The sequence below is a fragment of the Lissotriton vulgaris genome, chromosome 1_1 (assembly GCF_964263255.1).
Source record: "Lissotriton vulgaris chromosome 1_1, aLisVul1.2, whole genome shotgun sequence".
Classification (NCBI taxonomy): domain Eukaryota; kingdom Metazoa; phylum Chordata; class Amphibia; order Caudata; family Salamandridae; genus Lissotriton; species Lissotriton vulgaris.
This window is the reverse complement of record NC_141685.1, coordinates 1,953,855,641-1,953,882,701: the sequence shown is the minus strand read 5'-3', so window position 1 is coordinate 1,953,882,701 and position 27,061 is coordinate 1,953,855,641. Positions and strand designations below refer to the sequence as shown.

The following is a 27,061-nucleotide window of genomic DNA, read 5'->3' as shown; positions in this document are numbered from 1 at the left end:
AAGGCACAAGAATTGTCCAAATCGAAGGTTTTCCCAAAGTGCTTTGGGATGAAAGCTGGTGTAGGATAGCAGAGCATTGCAAACCATTGGTTTCCTATACAGTTTGGTTTCCAAAATGCCTGCTGATGGAAAGAGGAGTAAATCAAGATAAGGCAAACTCTCTTTGCTAAATACGGGTTCAATTAATTAAGCCACTGGTGGAAGGAAGTGATGGCTATAGCTTCACCATGCCAGATAACAAAAATGTCATCTATTTACTGCTTCCACATGACAATATGTTAGCGGTAAGGATTGTCTGGTACCAAGACTTGTTCTGTTTCGAAGGCATGTATGTAGAGATTCGCCAGACTGGTGGCAACAGCACTGCCCATGTAAGTCTTGGACGTCTGAAGATACAGGCACTGCTCAAAGTGAAAGAAATACTCTTTTATTGCCACGGTGGCACCATCCATGATGAAACAGATAGATGTGAAAGCATCCAGATTACTCTCCCGAAGTAGGGTCTCAACATTGGTGTCTGGTCCTGTGGAACGCAAGTGTACAATGCCTCAACATCAAATGACAAAACAATATTAGTCTCCACTTCAAAAATCACATCACTCAGATGGCAAAGGCCATCTTGTCCTGGAGGTAGGTTGGCACGTCATGAACCAATGGTCTTAAGACGACATCCACAAACGGTGGCAAAAGTTGTAAAACAGAAAAATTCTTGAGATAATTCATCTCCCAGGACCTCTGGGGTTTGTGGATCTTGGGGAGTAAGCAGAAATATGGAGTGACCGGGTCACTGGTTATCAAAAAGTACGCTTTTTTATGGTAAGCCAACCATTATCCTTGGCTTCCTCCACCATAGACATGATGGTGGTAATTAGACTTTTGGTGGGGTCGATTTTTAAAGGGCTCTTAACCATCATTTGTCTGAAGCATTCTGTTTTATAGGTTGTGGTATCTAGGATGCCCATTGCGCCCACTTTATCAGCCGGCTTGATTACAATGGAGTCATCTGTGCTTAGGGTATTCAAAAATGATAGACGCAAAGGGTTCCATTTTGTGTTTTGATATATAAAGTAGGGAAGCCAAACCTTGCACGTTTTGAAACCTCCTCAGGCCCTTCTTCGTGATATAATCGCCTGCCAGTATGCCATACTAGATTGCTGCAAAGTTTGTAAAATATCTGACAGGTTTATGTGAATGTTCACAGGATTTGGTGAGAGAACTTTCTGAAGGAGTCAGCAAATTATAAGCTACAATGTACCCACATCAACATGAAGCTGCAGATTAAAATCCTTTCACAATCCTGCCCATTTCACTTTTGTACTAGGCAGAGATTAGCATTAACTGTGCAGTGTATAAACAAATACAGTTCTTCTATCAGAGAAGAGTTCATGTTCACCTGAAGTTGATTACCGCACATCATTCATTTTCATTCTTTCGAGGTCCATTGAGTGACAGAGGAGCTGGTATTTATTTACAGCACTTCATGAGAACGATATGGCAATAGGTAATGCAAGAATATGTGTTTTTTTTATTTGTTTTCTACTGTGCACACCCTCCCCCTCTATTAGCCTTCTGCAACTGACATTGTTAGTAATTTCTTTAGAATATTGATTGTGTTTAGGTTCTATATGCACTAAAAGGAAGTACACTGTGTAGAGAGTCCAGTGACACCCAGATTTGAACACAAAGGCAAAAGTGGATGATAATAATAATTACAATGCTCTATTTGTGGTAATGTGGGCGAGCAGTTAGGCTTATCAGAGGGCAGTGCTAAGCATTTGCAAAAATAACAACAATGTTTATGTTATTTTTCACATTAACAACTTCGTTCTACGGTAAGTACTTTTGAAGATATACTTTTTCAAGGTTCACATAATGAATTACTTTTGTGCACAATTACATACCATTGAAGTTAACGGGAGAAAAAAAAATGCATATAAAATCACATCGTTAGATCTCAAGATTCACCTTCTGGATTTAGGTAAGTAGTAAGACCAGGCCCAATGTTCCACCAGCAGTTTCTCTAGGGCGTCCCGGATTCGGCAGGGTGCTGAGGTTGTTGGCAGCTTGTGCACTATGAAGACGGTGACACACTGCACAAGGAGGCTTAAAGATGAGTCAAGGCCCCCCTCCTCAAGGGATCTGGTTGCAAGGGCCTCAGGACCACGGGAGCACAGCTGGTTCGTTGGTACCCAGGCCAGGCGGGCTGGGTGCAGAGCAGATACGTCAGCCGGGCGGCACGCGCCAAGATGTCCTTGCGGTCTCGAGCAAGCAGCTTGTAGAGGAGATTCCAGGACAGCTGGGACACTCACGAAGTGGGTCCCAGGGTCTCTACGTCCCTCAACGGGTACTTGCTTCATGGGCATTTGGAAAACATTTCAAGAGTACAGAAAATAAGATAAATGGAGAGTAGAAGGGTACGGGGTAGGGTGAAGGGGTAGAAGGGGGAAATGACAGCGAGACAAAGGAAAGTCTGCCCCAAGTCCGGCTGGGTAGATGACGGCCTAGGAAGTCCACGGCCCAACTCCTCTTTAGCTATCAGGTAAGACCACCGGGCAGACCAAATAGCAAGGTCTCGGCTGATAAACATTTAAAGAGCATAGGAAGGCGAGATAAATAGAGCGTAGAGGGGTAGAGGGGGGGGTGTAAAGGGGTAGGAAAGAATGACTAAAGTCTGGCTGGGTAGGTGACAGCCGAGGGGGGGGAGGGGGGGGGGGGGGGGGGGAGTCCACAGCCCATCTCCTCTTTAGCTAACAGGTAGCTCCACGGGGCATCAGTCAGATTGGTAGGTCCCAACTGTCACTGTCAGAGGAAGATCACACAGATTATGTCATGGTGGGAGAGCCGGGTGGGGGAGCACCCCTAGCCTTGCTGGTGGAAGACCCCTAGCCTTGCTGGTGGAAGCTCGATGAACCAGTCCATGGAGTCCGGTATGGTTGGATGGGCTTCTCTATTTGCTGCAGACCGGTGGATTGAGAAGGGGGTGGGTGTAAGGGCTTAGAGAGTGAGGAATAGTAAGTAGGAGCCTAGTTCTTTGGTCGTTTATGTGGAGGCCATGCCAAGGGTACCCTCGCAAGGCTCAAGTAGTGCAGCAGGGGGGCACCACCACTCCACCGCTCTTCCAATGTTGCCCATCACACGTTGACTTTTGTCTGCCTCATGGTTGGATCCTCTTAACAGACAGTGGAGAGAAGGGTTGGCTCCCGACCACCATCTCCGTCCCAAGGAGCCACCATCTTTTTGGGGAGTTATCTCTCGAATGTCCCTAGAGCAGTATGGGATGAAGCACGGAGTATAGTCCCAAGTTCTGCAGGCTTGCTCCAATTGTGTATTAACCTGCATGCGCTTCAGTCTCCCACAGTGAATCCCAATGGTGAAGCAACCCCAAGGACTGCAGGGACAGATCAAAAGAGGTAGCGCAGAAAAGGATTTTCAGGCTGTAAATTCCCAGCTTTCGAAGGGGGGGCATTTATTATGCATTTGAGCAGGGTGTGGTCTGCGCTAGCGTCCGTTTGCCTCCCAGCGGGTGTGGTCCCTAAAGCGAATCCAGCCGTGTAGTAAGTCACGGGTCAAGATCGCAGCCCCTCCCCCTCAAGCACACTCGTACCTCACAGGGGGCGCAAGCTGGTAAAGTCCATAGCTGGGAGTTTTGTTTTCCCCGGAGGGCAGCCAGCAATACTACTCGCCAGGGAGGGGGCATGGGGTATTGAGAGCCCCATCAATTGCTGTGTTGTAGATCGGCAATGCCGCGGGTCATCTCTCTCATCTTCCGGGCGCAGTCGCATATCTGTGCTGATCGTGCCGAACAGTAATCTGTGCTTCACCGGCCCAGGCTCTGTCATTTTCTTCAGTTCACTCAATTCATCAGGGTTTGTCACCACCTCTTCCTGGGCTAACATCTCTGCTGGAGCATCTGCAGTGCTTCGACAGGGGAGGTCAGCAGAGCTCACCCAAAAGATGCCATGCATATCTTCCTGTGAGCCATGCTCCTTTACTTTCTCTTGCTAAAGATGAAGCACTGGCTGGACAGTGATTTATTTGATGTCATTAAGCTAAGTCTTGAGTTTGTAACCCCACACTACCTGCTTGAGTGAGTCTAGGATTGCTCTGCTTCCCTATCCTGGAGGGTCAAGTGCTAAAAGGATACATTTGGCATATACTTCTAAATCCAGCAGCTAGTCGTGTCCTGGATCACCAGAGGTAAATGACCCCAAATGGTGCCCACTATGCATGCCTGCACTAGGCGGCCCAATCACTTCCTACATTATAAAAGGAATCGTGGTGAATTCCCTCTGGTGGCAATCTCGGCATTCAGTCTCCATCCTAAGGAATGTAGAATTGATCACGCTTGAGCAGCATGAGCCTGTAGCAACTAACACGAGCAACAATCGGCCAATTGTTTAAATACAGGTGGGCTGGAATACCCTTCGAATAAATAAGACCCACAATAAGAGCAAACACTTTTGAGCACACTCCCGAGACTGATTTCTGATTAGAGCAGGACTACAAGCTGGTACTGCACCGATGGTACAGCAAATAGAAGACAACCCTGGTGGAAAGCCAGGATAAGGAAGGAAGGAAGCATCCATGGTTTAGTGAAGTGTAGGTTTCAATGGAGTAATTATTATGCTTGTACCTGTAGTGCCACCAACATCACTAATACAGGATGCTGTTTTAATTCAGGTTACCAGTAATCTTTGAAAAGCTCTAAACAGGTTTACTGAATCTGGAGTTGGGGCAGGATGTATTTTAACAACAGCTTTGTGACTGCGCTTTATGACAACTGATGAACTTTTTGATTAGCCAAGTTGTTGATAATGATTGCTTTTAGTCAGTTGATTCCTGTCTGGTTAGTCTATAAAAATAGTTCATTTGATTAATGTAGACCAGAGCAGTCAAAGTAGTAAGACCTAGCTCTAATTTTAGACCTCACTGTGGGGTTGACTTCCTTGGTTTTAGGCGTCTCCTAATACAGTTTATTAAAATCTTTTCTAAATTTGGAATTATTTTTCTCTCCTAGAACCATATAGGAGGGCTAGGATGATACTGACATCCAGTGATGGGCCAATCGTCCCCACCCCACTAAACTGCTGTAAACCGTTGTATTGCTCCAATTGCACTGGAGGTTCTACTTCTTAATTTCACTACGTGGGTTTTCCAATGCAAGTTTTTTTTTGTTACTGTAACTCCAAAGTATCAATAAGCTTGCACCTCTTTTATGTTTGGAAGGCCTATCATCCAGATGAATTTAGAGCTCCATACCCGCTCCCCGAAAAATACGCAAAAGATACTTCCTTTGTTTTATTATTATTATTATTATTATTATTATTAGGGAAATTTGTAGAGCGCCTGGTTACGCGCACCGGCGTGTCCCCGCGCTATGGTAAGTAGGGTAAACAGTCCAAGCAGCCATCACAGCCGCCTACCTCCCGTATAGGTGAGTCTTAAGTTTCCTTCTGAAAGTGGTCTCTGAAGGCTCAAAACGTAGCTTACTACTATTTATGTGAACATTTTCCACATTAAAGGATTGAATTCTGTCTTCTTGTTTTTTAAAGCCTACCCAAGAGTTTGACAGGATAACCAAATCATCAACTAATGTTTGAAAAGGAATTCTGGTACAAGCTACCTTTGGGGCGTCATCCAATTTCTGTGCAAGTTTGTCAGCAAGATCCAAACTATAAAGAATGAAGAAAAGCAGAGCTGAAGCATAGCGTTGTTTAAGCCCATTAAGGGTGTATAATTTCAGATAAATATTTTTCGCATCAGGCAGCTAAAGCAGTGACAACTTATTGCATGCCTCCTCCTACTGTTCTGACCCAGATGAAGGCTGACCTGAAATCAGTAGGGATTCTTGCAAACTGAATGACTACGACTCATTTTAGGAGAAGGTCTGTCCTGCAGAGTAAGCTCCTGAACAAACATGAGGGGAAAAAGAAGGAATCCCTGCTAGTCTCACTGCCTAAGCCAGACAGAGCACCCTGAATTACTGGGCTCTTACTGTCCGCTAGAACTAATGAATACGGACTACAAGATCATGGCCAAAATATTAGCAAACAGACTTGCCCCAATAGTACCCAAACCAGTCCACACAGATCAAAATGGTTTTGTGCCGGCTCACAGCACATCACTGAACGTACAACGTCTCTTTCGAGTGGTTCACTACTTGAAGGAACACTGGCCACACTCAGGTTGCTTGGTACTCGACCTAGAGAAAGCGTTTGACATGCCTGTCCTGGGCGCTCACTTCCTGGGTCCCGTTAAATTATTGCACATCCAACCTACTGCAAAAGTCAAGACGTGTCTAACTCGATTCCACTTGGGCGTGGTACCGGGCAGGGATGCCCGATTTCCCAATTATTGTTTTCCCTACCCTTGGGAGAAGGCAAGCATGCAGTCTACCTGTATGCGGATGGCCTGCTAATATACCTCTGAGATATACGATAGCCATGTGAAGCCATTACGAACACAGTAGGAATTCACTTCCCTGCCGGGACTGTGAGTGAACTGGGGGAAATCATGCCTGTACCCATTCACTGAGACAACCTCAGATCCAACATTACTAGTCAACGGCATATTGGTGCAATGGCAACAGTTAGCATTCCATTATCTAGTAATCTGTATCTACCATCAACCGGTAGACATCCTAGAAAGGAACCTTACACATGCTATAACTGCGGTCAGTTCACAGATGGCAATGGATGTACTTTTCCCCTGGCCACCATGGGTTGAATAGCGCTCTTAAAAATGGTAGTACTCCCGCGACTACTTCACCACTTTACAAATTTGCATCTATATATCAAACCCTCAATCTTCTGCTTACTCAAGCGCAATATGAGACGCTTCAAATGGCATAGCTCACAAAGTAGGATAGCGCTGGCTAAGCTCTACCTGCCAATAGACATGGGAGGTCTGGCCATACCCGACATGGAGCACTACTATCTAGCGGCACAACTACAATGGGTTGTAGCCTAGTGGATCAGCAGACTGTACCTAAAGATACCACTACACAACAACCAGGACATTCCCATTCCCATCTTATAAATTTATTTCACCCTAGCAGAAAAGGAGCGGCACCTACCCAACTGATGCAGGCAGTAGTTACTTACAGCTATTCACACTGCAGCTTACGGCTCACAAAAACTGTTGAGAGGACGCAAGAATACAGACACTGGGAGATTTGTATCATGATAAGCAACTAATACACTTTGACACACTAGTCAAGGAACAAGAACTCCCACAAGGCCAATTATTACACGCCTCATTGACATGGACGCTGCGGACTATATGGGGAGATATTACCCAAAAACCCACAACACACCTTACAATTCAAAACCTACATGTCATGGGTACCGGTAGACATCTCACAAAATGGTTTGCTGAATCATTAAGGATACAGGCGGTGCACCCATTGGTATAATTCGGACAACACCAGGATACTGACCTACACAGACAATGCACGGAGCGCGAATAGTCAGCTCTCCTCGAGGGGCCCACACATAGCACAAGGAATGCCAGGTTCGAATTAATACAGTATTTTATAATACAAAATGCATACATGACACCAGCTAAGATGAACAAATACTTTGCCTGCGCTGATGCACATTGTCCTAAATGCGGACAGGTAGACAGAGACGTAGTACATATGATATGGACCTGTACTGCCCTTATCTCTTACTGGGAAATAGTCACTATGCACTTATCGCAATGCACAGGCCGAACCATGAAACACACTTGGAAGGCCTGCCTCTTAGGCCTAAACCATATATCTAAAAAGCATAAAGTGACATCCCGATTCATAGATCTTGGGCTAATTGTGGCCAAAAGCCTGATTACTAGACTCTCAAAGTCCTCATAACCTTCAGCTAAGAAAGCCTGGTTTCAATCACTTGTGTGCTGGGCCCAAGCGGAAAGTGGAGCTCTACACCGAAAGGACAACCTATGATTGCGAACATTACCAATGGCGACATCATGGGACACAATATTACTAGATATCCGCAATCCCTGGGAGGAGAGTATGGATACGAGTGAGACTTCTTGGGATGCAGATAGGCCACAAACACCAGAGGCTAACACAAAGCAATGTAGGCAACAGCGCGTGACCTAGGCCTTGGTGCTCTGCAGGATCTCAAGCTTTATGCTCCTTACATATACATCTAGAGCACACTACAATCATTCAAGAAAATGGGGTCAAAATCAGTTATCACATTACTTACATAAAGACGCGGAGGTGCAGTCACTGGTGGACGACAGAATACCAAGTTGGGCAAATGTTACTATCCCACTTACCTGTTCATCATTACCCTCACTCTAACCCTTAATTTCCTCCCACTAACCTCACCCGCAATTCTACATGTTCCGCAATGAAAATTTACCAAAAATGTTGACTGTATAACAACACCCATGTGTATTTATCTCCTGAAATACCTGTATGCACGTTTATTTATGATGCTGGTTTAAAAATCAATGAAACTAATGTAAACAAAAAAATGAGGGGAAATAGAAGCATGTTCTTGCACAGCACAACATTTTATGGCGCTACACCAACAAGGTGTTCCTCAATGGAGCACCAATGTCACCTCTTTTGTTCACATAACACAGGGTGGTTAGTAGTCCGTAAACGTACAGAAGAAAAAAAACAGAGAAAAACATTACTGCCCATCTACCAAGCTAATTCCCTCAGTGGACGGGAATCTGAGAAGGGCAGGGGAACGAAATACATGCTAAAACCCCACCTGGTGAGAAGGGCAAGTTCTTGTGACTTCATCCAGTGATCTACTATCTGTGAAGACGCGTTTACAAGCTTCAGAATGCCATTCTGCCACAAAGGAGCATCCCTTCAGGCATATTAGACTCCTCAGTGTCACCCCACTACTTCAGTAAACCATGAAAGTAGTTGAGCTAGGCGTTTGTGCAATTTTACGTTTAGTGCAATTTTTGTATAGTTTATTGCTTTTTCATTAGTCGGGCGTGACAACGCTCCCTGCCATGTCATTAAAAATGCTAATTACTTGTCACGATAAAGAAGACAAACTGGCGGGATGAAATAAGACGGTGTAGGCCTCCTTTAGAAGAAATCAATAATTATGTCACATCTACTAAATAAGGATAATAATTCGCATACAACGCTGTACTGTAAATGGATGTTTATAGCGCTTCCTATACATAGGCGAGGCATTGAAGGACTTTACGGCGTGCTCCACGATACCCCAGAAACTCTGAAATACTGGATCTGAAACCACTGCTACTAGTGCGATAAAACAACTAAAAACGTTATAATACATATATCTAATTTCTTAGCTTGACGCGCACTATTTACAATAAAAGCGGAAAACCTGGAGGCTTTGAAACAAAGTCACGCTGCACGAAAAGGCTATCCGTGTGCAGTCCACAGCTTTTCTCGTGAACTCGCTGCCAACAACTGTTCTTAAAGGCAGGTGCGTAGGGCCGTCCTGCTTTTAAAGGATCCGCGCACCAGTCTTGGCAAGCCCGAGTCTACTTTTAAAGCACCATTGCCCAGCAGTCGGACCTCTCCTGACTAGAGATGTTCGTATTTTAAATAAAGATTGGAAAAGCCTTTTCTCGTTTCCAAGTACGATTTAAACCGTAGCAGGGCAGAAACAAAAACTCCTCCCCCTCAGGCAGGCCTGCTGTTCTCTCCCTCAGCCAGGACTCAGGCGGCGCCAGGGGAGCCCTGCTCGCGGTGCATGCTGGGAAGCTGGGAGTCCCGTTTTCCGGAGGTGATGCAGGGAGAGCCGGTAAGAGGTTGCAGGGGGAGGCGGGGCTGGGGGCCTCATTTAAAGGGGAACTAGATTCTGTAGTTTTATTTTATTAAATGTATGTAACGTTTTGAGTTTTCGCTTTTTGTTAAACATCGATTGAGTTGGTTTCTTGTAAAACATTTCTTGCCGTGTCTTAATCCCTCTTGATACGTCGGCGTCCTGGTCGTAGGAGAGGCCGGGCCGCTTTAAGAAAGCCGTGGCAGCTCCGGCCTCTCATGGGTTAATTTTTTCAACCGCCGACATATTTGTCCCCCTCCACCCCTTTTTAGCTGCTTAATGGGACTCGGCCCGTTTAAATGTCGCGTCTAAGGGATATGTCTCTGCCGTCTCCCTCCCGCGCTGGTGGGTTCGGGGCCCTTGAGGGGATGCTGTTGGGGGTAGGGAAACCGGTGATTCTTTTGTTTACTTTTGTATTTCTCGCGAACTGGTGGATATATGTTCATGCCGATTAAAGGCCTTCACTGTGTGCGGTGGCTTCACATGCACCAGTCATTGTGTGCATGTGAAGCTCTGCTCTTCCAGTAGAGCTGTGCGCTGAGCCGGTGGCGGTGCTCGCGCGTTAAAGGTGACGGCACATGTAAAGCGGTCCACTGAAAGCTTGCTGTCGTGCAAGAGAAATGCTCTCTCACAGGGGTGCAAGTGAGCTTTAGTGTGCCATACATCACTGGCATCTGTACAAGTGAACCCCCCCTCAAAGACCACTCACTACTTACTCTACCGTGAAACCTGCCAACCTTCTCAGACTGCTGAAGTGCAAGGGGTTATGGTCTGCTTGTTCATTGCCAAAGGCTCGTGCACTTATGTAGCTTTTGTTCTTCGCCGTCGTTTTTTTGTTTCCACTTTTACTTTCCTGTGCAAAATTAATTTTCCGCATGGAAGAACATCTGTAGTCTCAAACGACGCGTATGTGGGATGAGCCATTGTGGCTTGGTGTATCACTCCCTGTGCCATGCGTTGATATTAATATGATTAAAATACAAGAATAGCTGTTGCTTTAATGTAAATCAGTTCTGGCATCATCCATGCCTAGCAGGACCTATGGCATTGTAGCAATTTACGCACATGGCTACACCAGCACTTTTAAAGCAGCAGCAACCCTTGCCTAATGCGCTGCGAGTTTAAACGTGCTTCCAACACAATATATTTGTTCCATGGACATGCCATCATTACATGTACGTGCAGGACACTTGTTAAAGTCTCAGCATCTCCGATGAGTAAAGCATCCAGGAGTCTGATTTTCAGAACTGCGCTTTACTCGCATTGATGTCGCAGGGCTTTTCAGCATCTGCCTGATTCATTGTTGCGGTTGCAAGTTAAAATGTTATAGATGCATTTGGCCGTAGGGGTTAATTTTGCAGCGGGAACAATTTTTACGCCTCCTAGTTACAGCATATTTGGTTCGAGTTCAGAAACTTGTTGCGGCTCATGTCAGTATCGCCATTTTGACAGGTTTCGTATTTAAATACCCTGAGTTACCTCTAACAGACATTTACAGTTTACCATAACTTGCATTACAGCCGCATTTATTGCCCACACATATTAGTGAGCGAAAGGAAGTTGCAAATCGCGTTTATATAATTTTAAGACTCGGAATTAGAAAATTATAAAGCAATAAAACATTGCTCTTTATTCACAAGTGTATTCCATATGGAATCACCTTGCAGTCCATAATTCCGAAAAATAGCATTTTAATCGGGAACTGTATGTAATTTCTTTATTTACTGTTTGTTCTGGTTTAGCGTGTTTTTTCGCAATATTATATGTTGTCAGACAAATATGTTGGGACAGTGGATTTCCGATACAAAATTCAAACACGCATGTTTGAACTCGTACATTGTCAAAACCTTCATAGGCACTTCAATGCTGTTTTGGTCTGTAGTGCTGTTATTGTTACTGAACACATTTTCTGCATATGGGGAAGTCAGGGTTTAAGTTCGCTGGTCCATATTGTACCATAGGTAGGGTCGCTGCTAGTGTTTAATATGTAATACATTATGATGTGAGCAATTGGGGCTTGATCCCCATAGTCTTTAATGTTATCTTATTCGAAATTAAACAGAAACGACTGAACTAATTTGGCGGCATTTGCTGGAGGTTTAGGCAACAGAAACCACAGTTTGACAGCTGTATCTTCAGTCTTCCATAATCGCATGTGGGCTAAACTGAAACACTACCAATTAGGCTAAATGCTTGACTATGAGAAATATGGATGGTAATAAAACTAGGTTGTTACACTAACCACAAAAGAGATCACTCATAGCAATTTTAGTGTTTACTGATCCTGCCCAAAATGTAGTAAGAAATCTACAACTGCTCACCACCAGATAATTGAGAACTTATAGAGCATTAAGCAAAGTGTTTGTTTGCACGCAGTCTGCAGAGCTTCCTAGATAAGCAGCTGCGATGTATAAACTCTAAAAGTTAATCATGAGCAAAGCCATTAAGTGTAAGGCGGAAAGTGAGGAGGGAAATTGTAAGAAAACAAGGATTGCGTGAAAACCATGATAATGCAAACGGTCACTAAATTAAGATAAACATCTTATTGAAATCGCTAATTTTGAGTTTATTTTCCAGTCTTAGAAGGCCTATCTATATATGAGTCTTGAATAGGAGGGGGAAATATGTCTTTGAGAGCTGTAACATGGAAACTAAGGGGTAGTAGCAACAATTTGTATTCTCATGTAAATTAGAGACAGCGAAAGATTTGCTGCATTTTTTACTTTCATGTTTGCATACCATGTTATGCTGTCTATGTTTTATCTAAAACACAGACTAGGATCAGAACAGTGGTTACTTTGAAATAAGACTAAAAAAACATTTACAATTTATCTTTTTGTGACTGGTGGTTTGACTCTAAGTAGTGTTCACACTACCACTTGGTGTCTGATATGAATGAACTGTTAGGACTAAACATGCCTTATTAACAAATACCACCCATCCACAGTGTATCGTGTATTGCTTAATTTTTTTGATGGATTAGTTGCAAGATGATTTTATTTCATGCTATTGGTTGAAGGGCGTGGTGAAAGAAAATGCGAACAAGGATTTTCAATACTTTGTATTATGTGAAGTTACAGAAAGTATAAGATATGGTAGACAACGCCAAATAAATCAAGTTTGATTAGTCAGTCGCTGTATGTATGCTGAAAACCTTTGGTGCTCCACCTCAGAGCAGTTTATTCTCAGTTGCTTGACCCATTATTGATATCCGTTCTTTACTCTTCCACGTTTTATCATTTGTGGTTCAAGTTTACAAACTTTTGCAGCGCCAGATCTCTTTCTTCAGGCTGCTCTTTTGATTGCTTTGGGTAACCTCCAGCAGCCCTCTCACTTGTCTGCATATATGATTTAATTAAGAATGCTCGAAGTACGATGATACAATTTTAAGACCAGAATATGGTGTTTCAGAAGCAAGAATCAGTAAACCAGTGTTCTCTCTCAAGAAGTGTAATCCAAAATGAAACCATTTTGCAGTTCGTAGTCTAAAACAATGGAAGCACAACATTGTAATTTCTTAAGAGTATGGGTCTCGTTTTTATATGCTTCTTTTTTTCCTGAGTTGAATGATACTTTGTGTTATGTGAAGTTGCAGAATGTTTAAGGTTCTATGGAGAACTCTTAAGGGAGTTGTTTTATTAGTTAGTACCTGTATGCGTACTGAGAACCTTTGGCATCCCACCCAAAAAACTGTTCTTCGACAGTTGTTTTATTATTTTTATACATTTATATTTTTATAAAACAACTTACGGTATTTTCAAGGTTAAAATCCGTTTTTTGCCCTAAACTCCTGGATATTTTCTAAAACGGTGAACGTTTATTTGAACTTTTGCTGCTCAGTTTGTCGTTGGTAGAGCTAAAACTGCTATCGTGAAGTCAGTCTTTTAAAGTTCAGCTGATGGTTCTGTGAAGTGTAATCCAAAGGCAGTGATCCAGACGGAAGATGGTAAAGCTAGACAAGTTTATTAAATTGATGTTTATACTTGTGGTTTTTTTACGCTATTTTAAATGGAGAAATACACTGCGTGTAAATGCGTAGCTCTGATCTTCTGCTAATAAAGCAGAAAAAGCACCCAGTCGCCTGTAATTGAAAATGTTAGCTCAACTGAAGTCTTGTTTGTAACTTTTCTACACCAGTCCTGCTCTTCAGGCCAAGTGAGCCATATGGCGACTTAGCCATATTCATTAATGGTCCTGTGGATGAGAAACTTATTCTCTACTCTAGAAACTGTTGTCTAAAAGTAAACTGTTTACTGCTGTCATTTATGAGCCCTGGAGTTTCAGTTTGCACCTTACTTTACGTTTAAAACTTCGCTATGGTGCAGAAAATGTGTTTGCTGAGGGTATGTAATAGTGGTCTATTTAATTTCCCTCAGGTTTAAAAGAGATTTGATGAAAACTTGATTTGATGTAGTGGCATACGTTTTGCAGGAAGAGCGGTATAGAAGGACCTCATTTTAATGGACCGTGGTGGACTGCCTCTAGCTGTAAGCTTAGGCCCATTAAATCCCTTGGGCCTCCTAGGTTCAAAGTTGTTGGGCATGTTTCCTCTTTTTCATACATTTGGTAGAGCACCTGCATATACACATACATTCGAAAAGTATTCAGTTGCTCTAGAGCAGGGGTCTCCAAACCGTTCCTGGAGGGCCGGATCCATGCCAGATTTTTTGGATATCCCCATTGAGATACATGTAGTAGTTTTAAAAATCTGGCATGGATCCGGCCCTCCAGGACCGGTTTGGAGACCCCTGCTCTAGAGAGTCCTTGTTGCTGAGGGAGGAGCCCATCACCACTGCCATGTACGTCAACCAACCATCATCGTAATCAAAGTGAGTAATGAGCTCTCCAGATGGATATAGTCAAAAGGACATCCCCCTCCAGAGAATCTGTTAGTTTGAATCTGAAAGCCTCTGTGAAAAGTTTCAGGCTTTATATATTTCACATTTTATAGTTTAAAGTGCACCACTTGCACAGTAATGCACCATAGAGCCAGTCAAAGCAATATATTTACATTAAGTCGCAAAGAGACAAAATTTCGACAATTTAAGGCAGTTGTGGAAATGCCTGGAAGAATTTTTCTTCTTTTTCTAAAAGCTCAAAAATATACTTAATAGAAAAATGCGTAAGGTTTACTGGTTATTCTAAAAGCATTTAATAAGGAATTGCCAAATGAAAAGTCCATGCAAACGCAAGTAAACCTCCGATTAAGAGTGGCTGTCATGTAATATTCCTGCTCTTATGCACTCTTCTTAATTCGGATACAACCCAAATTATTGTATCTTTTTATGACGTTACATGTGTAGCTGTCACCTTATTGCACTATGTGCACTTCACCATTGTGGAGGATTTTGAACTCGAGGTAGAGTTAAAACATCAGTTATTAATACTGGCGGGCAAAACTTACATGCTCAATCTGACATTGATCTTTTGCATTTCATGATTGCAGGTAGCAGTAGCTGAATAATCCTACTTAAACACCTCAGATAATGTACAAGCTTGGAGAGCAGCATTGCCTCCGGTTCCCTCTCAAAGTCAGTCTTTGTCTTGAGATGGGTTCGCACCATGGATACAGATGCTAAACTGCTCCTATGATTGTTTTTTTTTTCTCCGAGCTCCCGTTTAAAGTACTTCATATCAGGGATTGTATTGGCACAATCTTTTTTCTTTTCTTTTTTTATATATCAATAAAGGCAGGCTCCCCGTGCCATCTCCTGACTGGTAGGGAAGTACTTTTCTCTCTTTTGCCCCCTGCTGTGCTTTTGCCTTTCTAGGGTTGACTACTGTTGGTTCGACTGTTTTCTACGCTGCTAAGTTTACAGTTGTAAAAAAACTTCAGTTTTTCTCTGAAAAATGTGATTGCGGATGTTAGACTTCTGACATGGCAAACGGTCTAGCAATATAAAAGGACTCTCTGTCATGGGAGTTTGAGATTTGCTGTGGGACTTAATGTGCTCCATTAACTTGGACTATGACTGTGCTGGGTTCCTCTAGTTCTTGCATCCATCCTTATAAACCACCTATCAATGAATGGGATGGGAATTGGGTAAAATTATATATTTTATACTTAAGGCTACTTCCTCTGAAACTCTATTCCTTTATCTCTTTTACATTAACGAACGCTTGCTAAAGTTCAGGAAGTCTCCGATTACTCATCTGTTTTGGCAGGATTCTGGCATGAACCTCAGTTGACAATCCAGCCACCACAATATCCTTTTCCGTTGTAGTCAGTATGTCAGCTGATTCTTTCCTTGAAATCTCTGGAGCATTCCCTGAGCTCCATTTACTACTATACAAAACAATTCAGTTTCTTGAATTCCATTAAACTGGACCTGTGTCTCGGAGTATATATGGAATATTTGCAGATGGATGTGTATGATTATTGGAAGTGGCATCTCGATCTCGCTCGGCTACAGAGCAAAGGAGCACTTCTGTGTCCTTTTACTTTTCTCAGCTATCTCTTGGCCTCAGGAGCCACGGGCCTAACACCAGCATCCATTTTCTGTATCTCTCTGCTGCCTGCTAACCCGGTATTCCCTTCCCTCGGCACTTCTGCCAAAGAAGCTCACTTAGCCCCCGAAAAACACAGCAGCGGTTATTGCCCACAGTGTTGCTGGGAAACATGCATCTAAATCTAAGGAATTGATTTATGCAAATGTCTTCCTCTTCATTCTGGCTGCTGTGTTCGGGGAACATATATGATCTGTAGCTTAGAAATATGTACTTCTTCAAAAAGATGATGGAAGAAATCATGGTGCCTCCGATGACTTTGCATTCCAACACATGCAGCTTTAGTGTTTCCAGAGAGTCTATCCTGACACTGTTGGTCTGGCTGTATCACATCATGGGCATGTCACTCTCGTGCACTGGGCACATCTGAATAAGCTATTGTTTGGCTCGGAGGAAGCCTCTACAGAATCCAATCTGACGTGACATGCTAAAAGAGCACCAGAGGATGGCTATCTGCAGCAAAATAGTTTTGTGTTTGCTGAACCTTCCAAAACTTCCAAGACCCTACCAGGTCCCTTTCTTGAAGTTAGTCTTCATATAGACGGCTCTTTTGATGGATTTCAAATAGTTATTTCTTTAGGAACCACTCACAATTCAGTAGAGAGAATTTGTTATCTCTGTCGTGTATTGTGCATTTTTAGCTCATTGGTGCTTACAACTGCAACGTATAATGGTGGTCTGTGATCCCTTAGACCTCGCTTCACCTCTGATCTGTGGTAAGACATTTATTTATAGTTTTAATGATAGTAAGGCATGCAGCACAACTGTATAGTTTCAGCACAGTAACCTTAGAGATTTGCACGACTGCTCAATCCATCTTTGCAGCACATTACAGAGTATTATGACATCTATGTTTTCATTACATTTTATAGTCCATCTCATAATTGTCCTTATCCATTTTTACCGCTGACTGTATACCACGCTCTGTTTGTAGGTATTGTACAAGTGGACTCCAGAGTTCTCTTAGGCGCAAAGCCTCTGGTAGCTCCTCTGCGTATGTTTCTAACTGTACAATTTATCATATTTTATCCACCACTTTGTGTTTGATGCTCGTTTGCTACCCATTTCATAGGAATGCATTGTTATGTTATGTTATATGGGGGATTTCTAAAGCGCCCAGCTACTCCGAGGAGTGTCCCGGCGCTTAAGATCCTCAACTAAACGGCTGGGTAGGAGAGCGGAAGTCATTTTACTGAGTGAAAAGCAGGGTTTTTAGACTCTTCCTGAAGGTAGACAGATCGCCAGTGGCTCTGAGGGACAAGGGAAGGGCATTCCATAGCTGAGGAGCGAGGAGTTTGAAAGAACGTCCGCCGCACCTAGCCCGCCGCGTAGCAGGAACCTCGGCCAAGGCCAGAGTGGCAGATCTAAGTGATCTGGAAGGCAGATAGAACTTCATCCGTTTCCGGAAACAATATGTCCTGGGCGTCGGGTTATAGGAATTCCACATCCCTGATAAAATATTCCCTATGATCATTAGAGAGCCAGGCCAGAGCAACATCTTCTATCTCCTGCGGTGGTCAGCTGTATGGAGTATAGATGTGTTTTAATATTCTGTGAATTTCCCCATTATAGATTGTATCATAGTAAGTCCTATCTTGTGTGTCAATTATTTGCACTATTTGCTTGGGGGTTCCAACGGACTGTAACCGTGTCGCAAGCGAGAGACCAGGTCTTCAGCCTTCTCCGTACCTTTGTGCAGTATGCCCACGTGAAAGGATTTTACTTCTCTTTCTGTGTACTCTGGTAGTTAGTCAATTTGTTTGCAATGGTAACCAATAATGCGGTGTCAGGTGTCTGTGCATCAATTCAGTGCCCTTGCATCGTTACTTTAAAGGCCTCCAATAGCATCTGTGCACTATTTACCGTTCCAGAATTGTGTTACAAATACTCTGTAATGGCCTGTCTTGTGTCCGCTTTAAAAACCTGCTCTAACATCTCTCCTGTCGGAAGACACCACGTAAATTGTCGGTGGGGGATGTGTGGGGAGTTTCTGCACCAGGCGGATGGGGGCATGATTGGATAGTGTCTTTGGCATGTCTTCTATCGAATCTGTCCAAGTGCTGACCCCCTCGGGTTGCTAACCAATAGTCAACCCTTAGGTGAAAACAATTTACAGAAATGGCGAATGCGCCATAGTAGCTGCACATCTATTACAACTATTATTAAAACAACTCTGGAACCAAACACGACTTTGAACACGCAGACAAGCATTAAAAGCCTGTTTTGCAGGAGGAGATATTCAATTAGCTTGTAGATTGGTAAGTTTCATGAAAATAGCAAAAACCATGTTAAATCCTCCTGCTGGCACATGAATTGACTAAAAACGCCAAAATTCAATTTCAGATCAGTAATCTGTATCTGTTAAGCAGTCTTATTGTTAGATTTGTTGTACATTTTTAGGGTACAGCAAGTAGAACAAGCATTTGCAATGCAATAGTTCTCGCATTAGGAAAGTTTGAGCTATTGGTGTTGTAAATTACACATTTTTTATTTATGTGTTGGTTTTGAAAATATCAAAATTAATAGCTTTGTCATTTACAATGGCAATAGTTTTAACTTTCGCAAATGTGACACCTGTAGCATTTGTAATGCAATATGTGTTTTATTTACGTGACTTAGATGTATTGATATTACAAATAAAAATGGCTTAGAATTTTTTTAAATAATTAATACTTAAATGAGTTATTGTCATTTACAATGGCAATAGCTTAAACATTTGTAAATAACTTTTGTGAAGATTATGTTCAGTGTATTTTATTGTGACGAAAATCCAAGCACAGAAGTGAAATATTAACATCTTTTTCTCACATTTGTAATAAAGCTTGAAACATTGAGAGAACATATTTGAACCAGTTGTTGTTGAATGGTTGCACATATTGATGCTGTGGTGGCGACGAGTGATGCTGTGGTGGTTCTGGGTGATGCTGTGGTGATGCGATAGATAGATAGAGTGAGGGCGATAGAGTGAGGGCGATAGAGTGAGGGCGATAGAGTGAGGGCGATAGAGTGAGGGCGATAGAGTGAGGGCGATAGAGTGAGGGCGATAGAGTGAGGGCGATAGAGTGAGGGCGATAGAGTGAGGGCGATAGAGTGAGGGCGATAGAGTGAGGGCGATAGAGTGAGGGCGATAGAGTGAGGGCGATAGAGTGAGGGCGATAGAGTGAGGGCGATAGAGTGAGGGCGATAGAGTGAGGGCGATAGAGTGAGGGCGATAGAGTGAGGGCGATAGAGTGAGGGCGATAGAGTGAGGGCGATAGAGTGAGGGCGATAGAGGGAGGGCGATAGAGGGAGGGCGATAGAGGGAGGGCGATAGAGGGAGGGCGATAGAGGGAGGGCGATAGAGTGAGGGCGATAGAGTGAGGGCGATAGAGTGAGGGCGATAGAGTGAGGGCGATAGAGGGAGGGCGATAGAGGGAGGGCGATAGAGGGAGGGCGATAGAGGGAGGGCGATAGAGGGAGGGCGATAGAGGGAGGGCGATAGAGGGAGGGCGATAGAGGGAGGGCGATAGAGGGAGGGCGATAGAGGGAGGGCGATGGAGGGCGATAGAGGGAGGGCGATAGATAGAGAGGGAGGGCGATAGATAGAGAGGGAGGGCGATAGATAGAGAGGGAGGGCGATAGATAGAGAGGGAGGGCGATAGATAGAGAGGGAGGGCGATAGAGGGAGGGCGATAGAGGGAGGGCGATAGAGGGAGGGCGATAGAGGGAGGGCGATAGAGGGAGGGCGATAGAGGGAGGGCGATAGAGGGAGGGCGATAGAGGGAGGGCGATAGAGGGAGGGCGATAGATAGAGAGGGAGGGCGATAGATGGATAGAGGGAGGGCGATAGATGGATAGAGGGAGGGCGATAGATGGATAGAGGGAGGGCGATAGATGGATAGAGGGAGGGCGATAGATGGATAGAGGGAGGGCGATAGATGGATAGAGGGAGGGCGATAGATGGATAGAGGGAGGGCGATAGATGGATAGAGGGAGGGCGATAGATGGATAGAGTCCATTGGCTGAGCGTTTGGTCTCCGGTTTTGCTTTCTTAAACACGGCCTGGTTCCCAAAGAAAATCAACATGGCCCTGGGCTTCTCATTTGGATCAGGTTGGACCTTTTTCTTTTTAAGCATAAGAGGGATCAGATGCACTCTCTGCACCTCTGCCTCCCAGTCCCAGTGAGCCAATTCCGGAAAAGCCCCATTCAGCGATCTCCACTGTAAGGCCCGGATATCGTCCCCCTCTGCGTTTTCCGCTATGCCCAACAGTCTCAAGTTATTGCATCACTGAAGGTTCTCCGAATCTTCAAGTTTCAAAATTATATCCGTCATCTGTGCCTCATACGAGGATACTTAGCCCCCCCCCCCTCCCCCCCATTGACTCAATCCCAGCCTTTGATGCAACCATCCATTCTTCCAGCACAGTTGTGCGTTCTGATATTTTGGTGCATATTTTGTTCACATTGCACCAAGCCCCATAAAGTTTCTTTGTAGCTAGGTGAGCCCTCTTATTCTCCTCACTTTGCATTTGTTTTAATGTACAATAAATTAGACTCATCAAGAGGGGAGGCCCAGGCGCTATCTCAGTCTTGGGGAACAGCTTTGATATCTCTAGTGGTTTTCCATCAGCTGTAGACCCCCCCACCCCCCATCTTCCTGCATAAAGTTAGTGGCTTAGTAGTCCTATTTCAACTGGCTGGCCATACTTCGTTCAAATTCAAAGTCCGCTACGCCAGACCTTCTTTTCCCCGCACTCCTTTTCCTTTTTTGTAAAGTCACACGTTACGGAGTAGCTGGTTTAGCCACTAAGCTATCTAGGCTGCCTCCTGAGTAACCTGGGTCTGTATCCCATGTGTGTGTATCACCTACACATGGGATGTGTGTGTATCACATCTAGTGTATCACTTACACTAGATAATGCAGATTAATCAGTAAGGGAGAAGAATTTCTCACCTCCTTCCGGAGTCCCCCCATCCTGTGGGTGTAACCGCTGGGAGTTAACTGCGGTCCTCAAAGTTGACTCCCGGGGTTGGTAGTTTCCCCTCCCCCCGTTGACATTGAGATTGACTGTCAGGTGAGGCTTGTTCTTCCCCCCTGTACCCTGGGTTAACTGAGAGTGGGTTTAGAATGTTGCCATCTCTCCCAAGACTGCCCACAGATACCGGAGAGGCTAAATCCGTACTCACTCAGTTAGACAAGTCAGGAAGCTCATTACCCTCTCCTGCAGCCTGTTGACTCACAGCTTCGACTCCTGTGGGTGCTTGTAGTCTGACCCGAAAACACTGTATCACTGCCTACTTCCCTCTTGCTGTTTCCACAATCGGCTGCTGCAGGCCTTCACTTTGACTTTTCTAGCAGCCTCCTCTGCGCCACGTCTTGCCACGGGGGAGTAGCTTCAGACAACTTTTGCCTGCCCGGCATCTTCCGGCTCAGAGGAGCTCCCCGCACCCCTGCTGCGGTTCCAGCCTCAACCCGGTCCTTGCTCTGCTTGGGAGGCATCCTGCTCCGTTGGGGTTGTCGCTGTCCCCCACCTTGCCCTCGACCCCTGAGGACCTTCAGTATAGCGCAGATCAGCAAAGAGGTGAGTTGCCTCGCTCCATATGTCCTTCACACTATCCGTCTCACACTGGCCACCCAAAGTCTTTAAATCCTTAGGGGTAACACCATCTGACCATTCAATTGCTTTTACCAAAGTTGAACCATTAAAGAATACTGGCAGGCTGGGAAGAGTAGCCCACACAGAGTTCACACAGGCCCCATCTTGCTCCCTGTTATTTCTGAAGTGTGTTGGAAACAAATACTTGTATATGATTAAAACAAATCCTTACACTCACTAGGTGATGCGCCGCTCTACTCTTGTCACTGCACCCTTTATGTCACTGCACCCTTTATGCACCACTCTATTCTGTGCGACTGAACTCTACTGTGCACCACTCTAATCTATGCCACTGCGTTCTACAACGCTGCGCTGTATGCCACTGCACTCAACACCAATATACCCTGCAACACTCTGGAGTACTCAATTCCACTCTTCGCCATTCCACTCTACAGAACTCCACACCACTCTCCTCTATGCCTCTAACTTTGAGCCATGCTGAACAGCAGCCACGCTGGTGTTCAATAGGGCTAAAACACATTGGCAAAACTAATAGTTCTGGCATACGAGACCTATTGGCTTTGCCAATGCTTGTTGGAATGGTGTTTCTAATCGCACTCTTTATAGTAGTCAAGAAAATTGGAGAGTATAGAAGGTTTGAAAGGTAACCGTCTGTATACATGCTTTAAAATTCATTGTGATGGTATATGAAGAATACAGTTGCAGTATATAGCTCGTCGTATGAAAATTCAGGCAAGTACAAAGGTGTTCAGAAGGGGGGAGAGGACCTATGAGGGAAGACATGTTGATAGATGTAGGAAGGGGGTTGGAAGGGACCAGTTGAGAGTTCCATTTCCGGTAGTAGAGCATTCGAGGATCTAATGGTCCCACATAAAATATCTACCAGGCTACATATGGTGTCCCTGCTATATAGTATTCGTCAGTGCATTAATCTGAACATTTTATTGAGCTGAAGTGAGTGCATGCTTGCTAAGTTGGTTAAGGAATATTTTTTTTAAATATTTTTTTTTTCATTTTTAACAGTTAGTCATTCGCTTTTGGAATGCAAATACAAAAGTAGTAAACCTGCAGCAGTCACAGTTCTAATAGCTAAAGGGTGCAATAAATTTACAGCATCATGCATGTTGAGTTCAATGGCATTCCGTGGGGCCATCACATAGTCCCTTATCATTGCTCTGGAAGTGGACCAGAATTGTTGTTAGTTTTAGAAAAATAGGTACGTAGTGGGTACCAAATGCCCCTAGTTCTGGAGGATGTTGGCAATTAAGTATCATCGGTTTCAGTAGTGTTTGAGTAAGTGACCAGATCTCGCAAGCACACTGGTGGGAAGACTCGCACCTCTCCATTGCATGCCAAGTCTTTGTTGACCTAGCAAGAGTGCTATTGCAGTCCGTTTCCTATATGCCTTTGGAATGTCTTTGACATATCCCAGCAGGTTATCAATGGCGAGGCAGGTAAGTCTATTGAAATGATCACTTTGCGTTTGGTCAGGTGCTTTTACCAGTATTAAAATATCAATGTAAAGTCTGCTTAGGGGCCAGGGCACCTCCAGCAGTTCAAGCTCATAGTCAGACTGAAAAGATGCATAGATGTAGGGGTAGGGTATGCTCTGTGCACAAACTTAAATTGTGTATACCAGTGCTTGCCATTTGGAGAGATTTCCTTTATCTGCTTAAATCAATATAACCGTTGCACATCAGTGATGTCCCGCCCCCAGTTCTGCCTCCCATATACTTTTCATGGATTGTTTTACCAAGCATCCCATGTGGACTATCCTGTTGTATATGCATGCACCTATCTTAGTCTGGTTAGGGTTAGTTATAATAAGAGATCTAAGCAATTCCCACTGGCAGGTTAGGGTATTTATTTTTCAGTGAGTGTCTGGGTCTCTGCTATGTGAGAATCTTCATCCGGCTTGGGGCGTAGTCTCTTCATATTCAGACATTGCTATAAACCACTTGGCAATGAACAGAGCCATGGGTGTCTGTATTTTTATCTCAAAATGGTTTGATTACACCTGTTTCATAGGTAAGTGTCACTAGTAGATTCTTTATTAGTGAGCGGTGTAGGGAGACCACCATTTCTGTCCCAGGCGCAGTGGCCAGTCTTAATATCTTAATAACGTCTTCTAGTGCACCTCACTGTATGTATTTCTTTGGTGGGGCAGCCTAGTATAGCCAGGAGACCCACGCGCAGAGGGATAGGAGTAGCGAGTTAAGCCTCCAAGTCCTTATGAGGTGTTCCCCTGATGGAATTAAACCAATGGCGCTAAAACTGCACTTGTGAAGCAACATAACACAGCTCAAATATGGTGTGGCAAAACAGTCCTACACAAATGGGAGCTGGAGTTTTCCCCATGTGATACTATCTTCCGGTCAGCCCACGCCAAACATATCATCTGTGTTTTAGGCGGTTCTAAATATGCTTTGGTCAGCAGAATTGGGTACGTTGGGGACAGATATGAAGATGGTACTTATTCCAAAACTTAAAAGACCTACTCTGCTGGCCAGCAGTAACAATACTGGAATATTTCTTGCTGCAAATGACGGATAAGACAAAATATGCACCCATTCGTATGATCATGCCTGTCAAAATAAGCATATTTCAAGTCATTTCTCATCCTCTTTCTAAGTCTTTTGTATTCACGAGCATGTTATGCCTGTCACGCTCGTGCGTTGTTGTTTTGTGAAGTAGACACAAGCGGTACATGTTGTGTTACGCTCATGTCTCTTTCATAAGATGCAGGCTTGTGGTTTTTAAGCAGTGGTTTGGCCTGTGGGGCGAAACATCTTTCAAACCAATGGGAGGGTTGTTTATATGGTGGGGCGTGGCAGTTTCGGGTAGGGGAAAGCTGGACTTGTACCTGTTAACATGCTTACAGCTGACTCAACGTTCCTGTCACCATACCTTTGGATTTGTGTCAATGCTTCCAACTTTACACTGGCAATGATCTGGCACAAATTTACATGTGTGGAGCAACAAGTCATTGTTACAACCAATTCCTTATTTTGTGGGGATCTATCATTGGATGTGCATTGTGATGCTGCAACCTAACTGGTTATTGTTTCTTCAGTAATATGTTGTTGTGTGTGCATGGTGTTGCCACTGGATTGGTTCCTGTATGTCCTGTATTTTGGGTGCTCTCCTTATTGGCTACTGCTTCCTGCGTGTGATTCGTGCATGAGTGCTGCCGGCGGATAGATCTGGAGGCGTCCTGGTGTGTCTATTTCAGTGCAGTGGGATAGTGCAGAATGGGTGTAGACCCGAACCTAGCAGTGGTCAGTTTCTCATCGGAGCACGTCTCTAACAGTGACGCATACACATACAGAGTATGCAGGAAGTGTATTTTGGGCATTATTCACCCTACTAGCATTTTGCCAACAGTGGCGCGCACACCATTTGGGTGAGACTCGTTGCGTGTCTTCTTACTGTGATACACACACCTTCGCTAGAATGACATCGGTGATTACTTTTCTTAATTTGATGATTGTGCACGACTCTGGCGCTATTTGTCTATTTTTGCTCCACCTTTACACGCGTTTCCTAGTTTTAGTTGAGCAAGTGGAGGATGTATTAAGGCAGCGATCTTTTACGTATCATCATGTCTGGCATTGTTCCGCCTCCCTCGTTTCTCCTGGTGAGCCTCCCATGGACTGGAAAACGGCCAGGTTTTTAGCTTATGTGGAAGTGTTCGATGGGGAGGAGTGCGAACAAGTGAGGATGTTAGCCCTACTTAAACATTGTTTGGTAGGGATTGGGTTAAAAGAATTTAAAATCTGCAGGTTGGGGTCAATCGTAACACTAGAGTGTAGCAATATGCATCTAAACAGTTCTCCTTATGGTATAGAAAAAAGACTAATGTGGTGATGGAAAGATTTATTTCTTACTCTAGAAAGCAACGTTCTGATGAGTTCATAGAGGATTATGTTTCCACTCTTCGATCCCTTGCTGTGACTTGTGATTTTGAACATATTACCCATGAGCAGGTTTTAAAGGACAAAATTCTAATGAACTAACAACAAAAACACCCAGGAAAGGTTATGGACCACCTTAGAATTGTCACTTAACGCAGGCATTGAAATTGCTACAGCGTTGGAGCATTCAGAGACGTTTGTACATGAAATAAGGGGTAATGAGAAGAGTACGGTCCATTGGGTGGCACGTTGGATGAGTGCCCGATACCTCGAAGACACAGCTGCGCAATTACCCGGATATACCCAACCCGAGATAGTGATGTTGTTTCACCCCAATAGAAGCGGTAGCACACCCATGCAGCTACTGGTGTGAGTGGCATGTCAATGTTACCGCCGGTGTCTGCGCATCACACTTTCGATAACCTCATACGCGCCATCCCTCCATATACTGGGCACTCCCAGAAGGCACCGGGCAATATCCAGTACAGAGCTTCGCAATGGGAGATGCGGGCATATTGACAGTAAGGGATTTGTTTATTGATGGGCAATTTATCTAGTTCAAGGAATTGGTTGAAAACTCATGTCTGCCGCAAGGCCAGTTCCTTCTCCACGCCGCTTTGACCTGCGCGCTGGACACATTGTGGGGGAGCATAGCACAGGAGCCGCCATTCATTTAACTATACAATATTTACATGAACTGGACACTGGTCGTCATCTCACCAAATGGTTCTTCGAATCACTCGGAGTTCACACACAACCACAATTACTCTCTCTGCCAGCCTATTGGGACACAGACCTACATAGTCCTACCACAGATCAAGAATGGGGGTCCATACTTGAAAATCCAATACAGATTGCCCGTAATGCGCGCTTCTGGCTCATTCAATTTTATATAATACACAGGGCCTACCTAACACCAGAAAAACTAAATATATATTTTGTCCACGCAGACGCCAAATGCGCATGATGTAATGAGGCAGGGGCTGATCTCTTGCACATGCTGTGGTCAAGCCCAACTATTCAAACATATTGGGAGGTGGTTACCCGGTGCTTGGCCCAGTGCACGTAACGAACACTGGACGTGCGAAGTGTGCGTACGGGTAATCTATCATAGGTCCATGAAATATAAGGTGACTTCCAGATACATAGATCTGAGTCTCATAGTAGCTAAACGATTGCTTCCGTGCAGTTGGAAGTCCCCCACTCACCCAGCAATAAAAGCCTGGTTTCAATCCTTGCTATGCTGGGCACAGGCGGAAAGCGTAACA

General features: G+C 44.2%; 1 protein-coding gene across 3 annotated transcripts in view; it reads left to right on the top strand.

Moving 5' to 3' along the window:
- Positions 1–9,656: 9,656 nt before the first annotated feature.
- SEPHS1 (selenophosphate synthetase 1) overlaps positions 9,657–27,061 on the top strand; it is a 305,207-nt gene continuing 287,802 nt past the window's right edge. Inside the window, exon 1 of one of the 3 annotated variants that reach the window (XM_086919661.1) lies at positions 9,657–9,752. The gene's annotated coding sequence lies outside the window, so the exon portion shown is untranslated. Of the gene's footprint in view, positions 9,753–10,020; positions 10,154–27,061 lie in introns of those variants that run through there. The other 2 variants (XM_086919658.1, XM_086919660.1) reach the window with 2 other exon arrangements.